We start from the raw sequence: 12737 nt of genomic DNA, 5'->3' as shown, positions 1-12737 counted from the left end.
GCAAACTTCAGATGGGACATGCGCTGGCTTGAGCAGGGGGACCTTGCTTGCGCTGCAGGATTTTAATCCATGACGGCGTAGTGTGTTACTAATGGTTTTCTTTGAGACTGTTGTCCCAGCTCTCTTCAGGTCATTGACCAGGTCCTGCACACTACGTCGTCATGGATTAAAATCCTGCGGTGCACGCAAGGTCCCTCCGCTCACGCCAGCGCATGTCCAGGCTCATCTGAAGTTTGCCAATGACCATCTGGATGATCCAGAGGAGGAATGGGAGAAGGTCATGTGGTCTAATGAGGCAAAAATATAGCTTTTTGGTCTAAACTCCACTCGCCGTGTTTGGAGGAAGAAGAAGGATGAGTACAACCCCATGAACACCAAATACTTATGTAATGCAATAAAATGCAAATTAATTACTTTAAAAAAATACAATGTGATTTTCTGGATTTTTGTTTTAGATTCCGTCTCTCACAGTAGAAGTGTACCTATGATAAAAATTACAGACCTCTAAATGCTTTGTAAGTAGGAAAACCTGCAAAATCGGCAGTGTATCAAATACTTGTTCTCCCCACTGTACACACATGGTTCAGAATCACTAAGGGTCTAGCGAGCTCTCATCTAAAAAGGTACTAAAATGTACTTTTATGCAATTGCCGGTATTCATTTTAGCTATGGTTATTACAAGTGCAACGCTGCATATTACTTCTGAAGGCCAATTATATTAATACATCAGGTATTACTGTAGGAATGCAATTATCGCTTTGGATAAAAGTGTCTGCTAAATGGCATATTATATATTATATTATATTATTATCACATAGGAGCTATTACTATATGTCTACATTGTATATCATTTTTGTTGTATTTGGTTATTACTCATGTGGAAATTGCTATATTACTTCTTAAGTAACTACAGTGTTGTCAACATCTTCAGCTTGAGCTGGCTAGAGCTATGGCACACAACTAGCTAGCAAGCTAAAGCAACCAGCTTGTCTAGCTAATAGTAACAACCAGCAAATTGTTTGGCTAAGCTAACCTTAGCTAGCACCACACTGACAGTAGACTAGCCTAGCTAGTAACATTAACCTTAGTTAGCTTATTAACTGAGGTTTCTAGCTAGCTAGCTAACTAGGCCACTTTACATTTGCTTATGAAGGACATCTAAATTAGATCTGGACTATTTGAGTGGGCTTCTATTCGGCTACACATGGCCAAGCTATAGCCAGGCTTCTAGCTAATACTATTATTATAATGTAATTAGCTAGCTACCTACTCTAGTTAGCTAGCCATCAAAAAGTTAGCTAACAGTTGGGTAACCAATGTAAGCTGGCTAGCCTAACTACCACTGTCAGCAAACTAGTTTATCCTGCCATGGCAACGATTAACATGACTTTTGCGTCTGTTACATTGTTACTAGATAATAAACCAAGTGAAGATGATATAATTCACAAAATATAACTAGTTAGCTACTGTTTGTGTAAACCAGCTAAATTCCAGCTGTCACTTAGTCCTTAGCTAATGTTAGCTAGCTAGCTATGTTGATAAAGACAGGCTGGGACCGAGAGCGAGATGGTCCCACAAAAGGCGCCTCATTTGCACTCAAATCCACTGATTTTCAAAACAAATTCGATTCTAAATTGTAACTACATTAATATCTTACTATTTATTTACGTTTGGTTGTCCTTGGTCAACGTTGACTGTCACTGAGCTTTTGTTCTCGATGTTGTCAAGAAAGTGAACAAGTGAACTTTTTTTGCTGAGTAACCTTATTACAATTTCCTGCATGTGGGCAGTGTTGCCAACTCCTAAGTAAGGAAAGTAGCTATTGGCTATCCTAGAAGTCGCTAGAAGTTGCTAAATGACATCATCACCTAATTTGCATAATTGGCCATGTACATGTAATTGTGATGGACGCTGTAGGTGAGAGGAATAACATCGTGGGAGAGAAAAAAAGTGAGTAAAAACACCCTAAATATGGTAAGAAGTACAAATGAACTTTCTTCTGTCGCTTCATGTTTCATAAAATGTTTTACATTTACATCCCGCCCTGAATGTAAGCCAGGGCGGGATCAACCAGCGGCGGCTTCCAACATGCGCGATTCATTTGCAGTCTGGACGCGGAGGGGTGAACATCTCCTGCTCTGACTGCAGCTGCGAGGGACTGTTGCGCGAGGACTGGGCCGCCTGTGAGTGCTTTGGGACGGGGGTGGGGCCCACGGCAGCACCCGCTGCTCGTTGAGAAGAGTAAGAACGATACGTGCTTTCACGTCAGAGTCTCTTGAAAATGTGTCGCTAAAGGGGTCTGAATACTCGCTAAATATAGCGACAAAGTTGCTAAATTGGCAACACCGCAAGTGGGTATTTCACGACAATTTATACAATTTCCAGCTGGATACACATTTTTACTCTTAATGTACGCCCAAATCCAATACTGTTTTTACCTGACCAAAGGATATTTTATTGAACATGGCTCATGTGCTAAGTGATATTGTTGGCAAAAAACAGCTGAAAAACTAAAAAGAAGGTTACCAAAAGGCTCCTTCACATCTTCTCAACCCAAGCCATAAGACTGCTGGACAATTAATCAAATGGCCAACTGGACTATTTGCATTGACACCCCCCTCCCTCCCTTTGTTTTTACACTGCTTTTATTCGCTGTTTATTATCTATGCATAGTCACTTTACCCCTATCTACATGTACAAATTACCTTGACTAACCTGTACCCCCGCACATTGACTCGGTACAGGTACCCCCTGTATATAGCCTCATTAGTTATTTTTTTTTTCTTTTCTTTTTTTTTAACAACTTTTGTTTATTTTGTAAATATTTTCTTAAAACTGCATTGTTGGTTAAGGGCTTGTAAGTAAGCATTTCACGGTAAGGTGGTATTCGTCACATGTGACAAATACAATTTGATTTGATTTGAAATACCTCCAGAAGAGAGGCCTGCTCCAGAAGAGAGGCCTGCTCAAGAAATCTGTGGCCACAAGCAGAAAATGATCCGGGATGTGTGCAAAGATGGATACATATGGTAAGTTAATGTCACAACTGATATTGATTGGCCTAGAGAATTTTGGGAAAGTTTGAAATGAGGAGTACTATAAGAAATGTTTGAATATATAAATATACAGCGAATCAAACTTTCATCTTGAGCTGGTTTGTAACCTAGTTAGCTACTCTCATAGGTTCTAGGGATCTACACAGCCAGGCCAGGCTGACATTGACCAGTGAAGGCTGGTGAGATGAGCTATAGGAGGATGGGCTCATTGTAATGGCTGGAATGGAATTAATGGAACAGAGTCAAACATGGTTTCGATATGTTGGAAACCGTTCCATTAATTCCATTCCAGCCATTACAATGAGCCAGTCCTCCTATAGCTCCTTCCACCAGCCTCCTCTGACATTGACCCATATATTATTTCACCAGCCAGAACACATTTTTTTAGATGTTGCTATGAACATATGTTGAAAATAATAATCTAAGCTTTCCAGTGGCCAGTGTCCTTCATAATTGTATATGTGCTGCTCGAGAAATTTGATTTCCAGTCTTTCTACAAGTTTTCGCTGCATTCCAACTCTGGACACTCTGGACTGCAAGCCCATGTAGAGCGAGTGAAGAGCTTAGGAGATGCACACCCTTCTGGTCTACCTTTGGCCTGCAGCCTACCACTCAAGTTGTTTCATGTCTGTCTGGAAAGCTTTTGTTCTCCTATTTCCAACCATGTGGATGTATTCCTACTGCAACTGAAAAAGTTAATTGATAATCATAGTAGAATGGAATTGAATGTACTAGAATTACTTAGCCTGCGTTCCATTTAAATTATCACTTAATGTCGGTCTCTAAAACACAAATCTGTGTCTGAGTTAAATGTGCATGTTTCCTTACAGGATTTGTCGAAACAAGACGAGGCATCATCAGACTCCCTCCTGCTCCATCCGGAAGGATTCAATGTTTAGCCTTTCTCGTGTTCCACTTATGGATTGGGTAAAATTTCTTCATTGGTAGGTTAATGAATTTGACACACTAAGAAAGTTTTGGATAATGATATTTTTAGAAAGTGGTTCACAATCAGGGGCTGCATTACCCAAAAGGGCTTCCAAAAATCCCTAACACTTTTATTGTTTTGTTTTTACACTGGGATGGCATGCTTCATTGATGATTATATAGTTGGGCTACTGGTAGACCTGCCAATATATCATTTTGACCACTTCGTTTGTTAATAGCTGTCACCCACAGAAAGTCCATGCTCTTTCCACCCCCAATAAAATTAAGCATAACAACCATACACAAGGTACTGGTGAGTGTGGGGTTCTCTGCTAAGTAATTACATGTTATTTAGTTTTCCATGGCATAGGTTAGTACAGAAGTGGAGCAAGGTATGGCGAGCAGGTCTCTCCAGGCTGAAGATAATGTGGTTTAAGGGCAAGTTAAGGTTGGTTGTGTTACCAAAAGCTGGGTCTCAATGGGTTGAGTCTGGGGCCTATCGTGGGTTTAATTTATGAAAAAAATATTTGAGTTTCTAGTGTCATATACTATTGATCTGATGTGTTAATTTCTTTATTGCAATATTGCAGATTTGCACAGGGGCTACACTTGAGGCAAGTTGATATAATAATAATATATAATAATATGCCATTTAGCAGACGCTTTTATCCAAAGCGACTTACAGTCATGTGTGCATACATTTTTACGTATGGGTGGTCCCGGGGATCGAACCCACTACCATGGCGTTACAAGCGCCATGCTCTACCAATTGAACTACAGAGGAAGATGGCATTGCACAGAGCTCAAGGACCTTGACAAGAATGACGAAAAGCCTGAGAAAGGTGAGAGGTGCATTGTGATTGTTACAGTTGTCTATAAACACAGTATTATGAGCAATTTTGACTCTTAAAAGCCACAAGCTTTGTTTGCCATTATTCACTGAGGAAATTTTTGCTCACTTACAAACTGTAAAATACGTTTTTAATAATCAGGCTTTTGGGATATTTCATGCATTATTTACTGGCAGCTTAAAGGGGCTCTCCAAGATTTTCAACATTGAGAGAAATGGCGCCGGAGGGGATGACTGCCGTTTTATGAGCTCTTAACCAACCGTGCTATTTTGTTAGTCTTTTCGCATTGTTTGTAACTTATTTTGTACATAATGTTGCTGCTACCGTCTCTTATGACCGAAAAGAGCTTCTGGACATCAGAACAGCGATTACTCACCTTGAACTGAATTAATAATTTTTCTTTAATGAGTTGGACGAGAGGGATTTGCTCCAGACACCCGACAGGGCCTTCATCCCCATCATTCGCAGGAGAAAGAGACAGAGATATCGCGGAAGGAGATCAGGGTGCCTGATAAGGAGCCGGCGACGAGTGGCTAATTTGCCTTTGCCATCGGTACTATTGGCCAACGTACATTCCCTGGATAATAAAGTGGACGAACTAAAAGCACGTATATCCTACCAACGTGACATTAAAAACTGTAATATCTTATGTTTCCCGTGTCGTGGCTGAACGACGACATGAATAACATCCAGCTGGCGGGTTATACACTGTATCGGCAGGAATGAACAGCAGCCTCTGGTAAGTCAAGGGGTGGTGGTCTATGTATACTTGTATACAACAGCTGGTGCACGATATCTAAGGAAGTCTCGAGGTTTTGCTCGCCTGAGGTAGAGTATCTCATGATAAGCTGTAGACCACACTATCAACCGAGAGAGTTTTCATCTATATTCTTCGTAGATGTCTATTTACCACCACAAACCGATGCTCAATGAGCTGTATACGGCCATAAGCAGGAAAACGCTCATCCAGAGGCGGCGCTCTTAGTGGCCGGGGACGTTAATAAAGGGAAACTTAAATCAGTTTTACCTATTTCCTACCAGCATGTTAAATGTGCAACCAGAGGGAAAAAAACTCTAGACCACCTTTACTCCAAACACAGAGAGGCGTACAAAGCTCTCCCTACAAGACCATCGCCAAGCAGCTTGGTGAGATGGTGACAACAGTTGGTGCGATTATTCGCAAATGGAAGAAACACAAAAGACCTGTCAATCTCCCTCGGCCTGGGGCTCCATGCAAGATCTCACCTTGTGGAGTTGCAATGATCATGAGAATGGTGAGGAATCAGCCCAGAACTACACGGGAGGATCTTGTCAATGATCTCAAGGCAGCTGGGACCATAGTCACCAAGAAAACAATTGGTAACACACTACGCCGTAAAGGACTGAAATCCTGCAGCGCCCGCAAGGTCCTCCTGCTCAAGAAAGCACATATACAGGCCCGTCTGAAGTTTGCCAATGAACATCTGAATGATTCAGAGGAGAACTGGTTGAAAGTGTTGTGGTCAGATGAGACCAAAATCGAGCTCTTTGGCATCAACTCAACTCGCTGTGTTTGGAGGAGGAGGAATGCTGCCTATGACCCCAAGAACACCATCCCCACCGTCAAACATGGAGGTGGAAACATTATGCTTTGGGGGTGTTTTTCTGCTAAGGGGACAGGACAACTTCACCGCATCAAAGGGACGATGGACGGGGCCATGTACCGTCAAATCTTGGGTGAGAACCTCCTTCCCTCAGCCAGGGTATTGAAAATGGGTAGTGGATGGGTATTCCAGCATGACAATGACCCAAAACACACGGTGAAGGAAACAAAGGAGTGGCTCAAGAAGAAGCACATTAAGGTCCTGAAGTGGCCTAGCCAGTCTCTAGATCCCATAGAAAATCTGTGGAGGGAGCTGAAGGTTTGAGTTGCCAAATGTCAGGCTCGAAACCTTAATGACTTGGAGAAGATCTGCAAAGAGGAGTGGGACAAAATCCCTCCTGGGGTGTGTGCAAACCTGGTGGCTAACTACAAGAAACGGCTGACCTCTGTGATTGCCAATAAGGGTTTTGCCACCAAGTACTAAGTCATGTTTTGCAGAGGGGTCAAATACTTATTTCCCTCATTAAAATGCAAATCAATTTACAACATTTTTGACATGCGTTTTTCTGGTTTTCTTTGTTGTTATTCTGTCTCTCACTGTTCAAATACATCTACCTTTAAAATGATAGACTGATCATGTCTTTGGCAGTGGGCAAATGTACAAAATCAGCAGGGGATCAAATACTTTTTTGCCTCACTGTATGTGAGTTAGACCTTTAAACAGGTCAACATTCACAATATTTACCAGGACGTGTACTCTGAGCATGCGCTCACCAACTGGCAAGTGTCTTCACTGACATTTTCAACCTCTCCCTGTCTGAGTCTCTAACACCAACATGTTTCAAGCAGACCACCATAGTCTCTGTGCCGAAAAACACTAAGGTAAGCTGCCTAAATGACTACAGACCAGTAGCACTCACGTCTGTAGCCATGAAGTGCTTTGAAAGGCTGGTCATGGCTCACAACACCATTATCCCAGAAACCCTAAACCCACTCCAATTTGCATACCGCACCAACAGATCCACAGATGATGGAATCTCTATAGCACTCCACACTGCCCTTTCACACCTGGACAAAAGAAACACCTATGTGAGAATGCTGTTCATTGACTACAGCTTAGCGTTCAACACCATAGTGCCCTCAAAGCTCATCACCAAGCTAAGGACCCTGGGACTAAACACCTCCTTCTGCAACTGGATCCTGGACTTCCTGACGGGCAGCCCACAGGTGGTATGGGTAGGTAACAACACATCCACCACGCTGATCCTCAACACGGGGGCCCCTCAGGGGTGCGTGCTCAATCCCCTTCTGTACTCCCTGTTCACTCATGACTGCATGGCCAGGCACGACTCCAACACCATCATTAAGTTTGCCGATGACACAACAGTGGTAGGCCTGATCAGGAGGTCAGAGACCTGGCCGTGTTGTGCCAGGACAACAACCTCTTCCTCAATGTGATCAAGACAAAGGAGATGATTGTGGACTACAGGAAAAAGAAGAGGACCAAGCATGCCCCCATTTTCATCGACAGGGCTGTAGTGGAGCAGGTTGAGAGCTTCAAGTTCCCTGGTGTCCACATCACCAACAAACTAACATGGTCCAAGCACACCAAGATAGTTGTGAAGAGGGCACGACAAAACCTATTCCCTCTCAGGAGACTGAAAAGATTTTACATGGGTCCTCAGATCCTCAAAAGTTTCTACAGCTGCACCATCGAGAGCATCTTGACTGGTTGCATCACTGCCTGGTATGGCAACTGTTCGGCCTCCGACCGCAAGGCACTACAGAGGGTAGTGGGTACGGACCAGTACATCACTGGGGCTAAGCTTCCTGCCATCCAGGACCTCTATACCAGGTGGTGTCAGAGGAAGGCCCTAAAAATGGTCAAAGACTCCAGCCAACCTAGTCATACACTGTTCTCTCTGCTACCGCACAGCAAGTGGTACCGGAGCACCAAGTCTAGGTCCAAGAGGCTTTTAAACATCTTCTACCCCCAAGCCATAAGCCTCCTGAACATCTAATCAAATGGCTACCCAGACTATTTGCTAGTATTATCATTGACAACAGATCAGAACACAGGCAGAGCACACACATCATTGATTTTATTGTGGAATGAAAATGTTTTTCAATACTGGGTATAGTCAAGTTTATTTACACCTCTATTTCCTGCTTCCACGACAAACATACTTTTTAAGAGTTAAAGCAAGCCCCACAACTTTACTTAATGTAAAATTACCATCTAGTTATATTATAATAACACATAGCAGGAGGGAAGAGAATGTGTCATAATACATGAACATATGACCAGATTGCATGACTCTAAACCACATCATTCTGCTAATGAAATGTGTGATACATTTTTTAGAGAAGTAGAGAAAAAAGCACACAGAGAGAAAGCTGATTAACTAATTCCTTTCACTGCAGTGTTTCTGAGAATGAGGATTTTATGTAAATGGTAAGTAAATGAAAAGTTGGGAAGCAAGAGAGGGAGCGAGAAAGAGAGAAGCATGTGTGTTCGTGCGTGCATGCGTGCGTGTGTATTCGTGTGTGTGTATTCACACTCTTGTGTGAGTGTTTGACTGAAATCAGTGTATGTCCCTAAAAGTCATGTACAGTGGGGGAAAAAAGTATTTAGTCAGCCACCAATTGTGCAAGTTCTCCCACTTAAAAAGATGAGAGAGGCCTGTAATTTTCATCATAGGTACACGTCAAGTATGACAGACAAAATTAGAATTTTTTTTCTCCAGAAAATCACATTGTAGGATTTTTTATGAATTTATTTGTAAATTATGGTGGAAAAAAAGTATTTGGTCAATAACAAAAGTTTCTCAATACTTTGTTATATACCCTTTGTTGGCAATGACACAGGTCAAACGTTTTCTGTAAGTCTTCACAAGGTTTTCACACACTGTTGCTGGTATTTTGGCCCATTCCTCCATGCAGATCTCCTCTAGAGCAGTGATGTTTTGGGGCTGTCGCTGGGCAACACGGACTTTCAACTCCCTCCAAAGATTTTCTATGGGGTTGAGATCTGGAGACTGGCTAGGCCACTCCAGGACCTTGAAATGCTTCTTACGAAGCCACTCCTTCGTTGCCCGGGCGGTGTGTTTGGGATCATTGTCATTCTAAAAGACCCAGCCACGTTTCATCTTCAATGCCCTTGCTGATGGAAGGAGGTTTTCACTCAAAATCTCACGATACATGGCCCCATTCATTCTTTCCTTTACACGGATCAGTCGTCCTGGTCCCTTTGCAGAAAAACAGCCCCAAAGCATGATGTTTCCACCCCCATGCTTCACAGTAGGTATGGTGTTGAGTTTTTACCAAAAAGTTATGTTTTGGTTTCATCTGACCATATGACATTCTCCCAATCCTCTTCTGGATCATCCAAATGCACTCTAGCAAACTTCAGACGGGCCTGGACATGTACTGGCTTAAGCAGGGGGACACGTCTGGCACTGCAGGATTTGAGTCCCTGGCAGCGTAGTGTGTTACTGATGGTAGGCTTTGTTACTTTGGTCCCAGCTCTCTGCAGGTCATTCACTGGGTCCCCGCGTGTGGTTCTGGGATTTTTGCTCACCGTTCTTGTGATAATTTTGACCCCACGGGGTGAGATCTTGTGTGGAGCCCCAGATCGAGGGAGATTATCAGTGGTCTTGTATGTCTTCCATTTCCTAATAATTGATCCCACAGTTGATTTCTTCAAACCAAGCTGCTTACCTATTGCAGATTCAGTCTTCCCAGCCTGGTGCAGGTCTACAATTTTGTTTCTGGTGTCCTTTGACAGCTCTTTGGTCTTGGCCATAGTGGAGTTTGGAGTGTGACTGTTTGAGGTTGTGGACAGGTGTCTTTTATACTGATAACAAGTTCAAACAGGTGCCATTAATACAGGTAAGGAGTGGAGGACAGAGGAGCCTCTTAAAGAAGAAGTTACAGGTCTATGAGAGCCAGAAATCTTGCTTGTTTGTAGGTGACCAAATACTTATTTTCCACCATAATTTGCAAATATAATCATTAAAAATCCTACAATGTGATTTTCTGGATTTTTTTTCCTCAATTTGTCTGTCATAGTTGACGTGTACCTATGATGAAAATTACAGGCCTCTCTCATATTTTTAAGTGGGAGAACTTGCACAATTGGTGGCTGACTAAATACTTTCTTTCCCCACTGTATGTGACAATGTCGTTCCATGTGCTTGATCTTCCCCAATTGTACACTTATTAGTGAGACTTCCACCAACCTTCACAGTCCACAACACTCTGTCTAGTCTCAGTCGGTCTCCGAAAACCACCAGACCACCGCCACCCAATTGTCCTCTCCCAGGCTATTTCTGCTGCTAAAGCCCCCTTCAAAGCCCTGTATCAGGAAATCAAATCAAACCTAAATATGACAAACAAGCAAACTAATAATCCAATAAATAATGTAAGGCTGCCGAAATGAGTGAGCTGCAGCTTCTGGAGACATCCTGGGGACATCGATTAAGAGCAATCCTGTGAGTGTTTGTGTTTTTGTGTGTATGTCTGTCTGTGCATGCGTGCAAGCATGGTTACGTGGGTTTTGTGTGTGTGTTTGTGTGTGTGTGTGTGGCAGATCGGTGGGTGTTTCGGGGAATCGTCTGATGTTCCCTTCTAATAAGAACATTTGTGCTGTTTTTGATTCAGTTATGGTGAGAGGAGATTATGGTTTGGCTGAGGCCAGCAGTAGGGCCCCACTCATTAAGCGGTGGGTTGGTGCCAGTCCTTTGTGCCCTGCGCCAGGGTCTCAGTACATTCTAGTAGCAGGCTGTTTATAATAGCAGCTGAACACTGACTGTGTGAAAACAGGTCCTGTTTTAGTCACGCCAACTGAAATTGGGTTTTTGTGAGGGAGTGTTGGTTATTAACATTTGGCCTCCAGCGGAGATGAAGTGTGTTTGCTTCCTCATTTGAACCTGTTGTGTTGTGGTGTTGTATTGTAGTGGATGAATGTGTGTGATGTTACTGCTGTTGACAGTAGTAGGATGTTGAGGGAGTGATGGAAGGATGCATTTTGTATTTAATTTTTTTACAAGAGGACATTGTATAGATCATTGCATGGGTCACATGTATGCTGCAGTTAAAGGACATATTCACCCATTTTGAATGTTATATAGTTTTTGGGCATCTCTGAGCGATGTTGTATCGATTCCCTGGATCATTTCATGTGTATCTGAGCTATTGCCGTTCAAGCATGCAGAAATTCGGTTGGTATGACATAGCATTGCGATAAAGCTGCTCTCACTACACTGGAAGGTCAAAGGAATTCAAATTTTAGACCACAAAAACATCTGTCATACTGTATATGTCTGATTTCAATACTGGCCGATGTCATAACGTGGGAGGTTGTCTTCTCTCGAATGAGCATTTGATCATATTTGTGCGATAATACTACCTCGAGAAATGTGCAATTTAACAGAGGGTCCACCACATTTCCCCCTATTTGCACACCTGAATTGTCCAATATTTGCCCTGCCCAAGGTGTTGGGGTTCATCGCTAGACAGCAATTTTCAAGTATTTTCATAGATTTTCAAGCAGAAGTCAGAACTGTAACTTGGCCACTCAGGAACATTCACTGTCTTCTTGGTAAGAAACTCCAGTGTAGATTTGGCCTTGTATTGTAGGTTATTGTACTACTGAAAGGTGAATTCCTCTCCCAGTGTCTGGTGTAAAGCAGACTGAAGCAGGTTTTCCTCTAGGATTTTGCTTGTGCTTTGCCCAATCCCATTTATTTTATCCTTTTTATCTTTGCTGATGTCAAGCATGATGCAGCCACCACCATTCTTAAAAATAAGGAGGCAGTTACTCAGTGATGTGCTGTGTTGGATTTGCCCCAAACATAAGGCTTTGCATTTAGGCCAAAAAGTGTATTCCTTTATCGTGTTTTCTTGCAGTATAACTTTAGTGCTTGTTGCATGTTTTGGAATATTTTCTGTATTCTGTATATTTGTTTTCTTTTTTTCACACTGTTATTTAGGTCATTATTGTGGAGTAACTACAATGTTGTTGATCCATCCTCAGTTGGATCTCACATCATAGCCATAGGTTTGATTCTGGCGCTAAGACCGCACTCAACGAGCTGTATAAGGCCATAAGCAAACAAGAAAATGCTAATCCAGAAGCGGCGCTCCTAGTGGCCGGGGACTTTAATGCAGGGAAACTTAATCGGTTTTACCTCATTTCTACCAGCATGTTAAATGTGCAACCAGAGGGAAAAAAACTCTAAACCACCTTTACTCCACACACAGAGACGCATACAAAACTCTCCCTCACCCTCCATTTGGCAAATCTGACAATAATTCAAT

The sequence above is a fragment of the Coregonus lavaretus genome, assembly GCF_964263955.1.
Source record: "Coregonus lavaretus genome assembly, chromosome: 24".
NCBI classification, from domain to species: Eukaryota; Metazoa; Chordata; class Actinopteri; order Salmoniformes; family Salmonidae; genus Coregonus; species Coregonus lavaretus.
The sequence above is the reverse complement of the archived record's forward strand: the minus strand, read 5'-3'. Positions refer to the sequence as shown.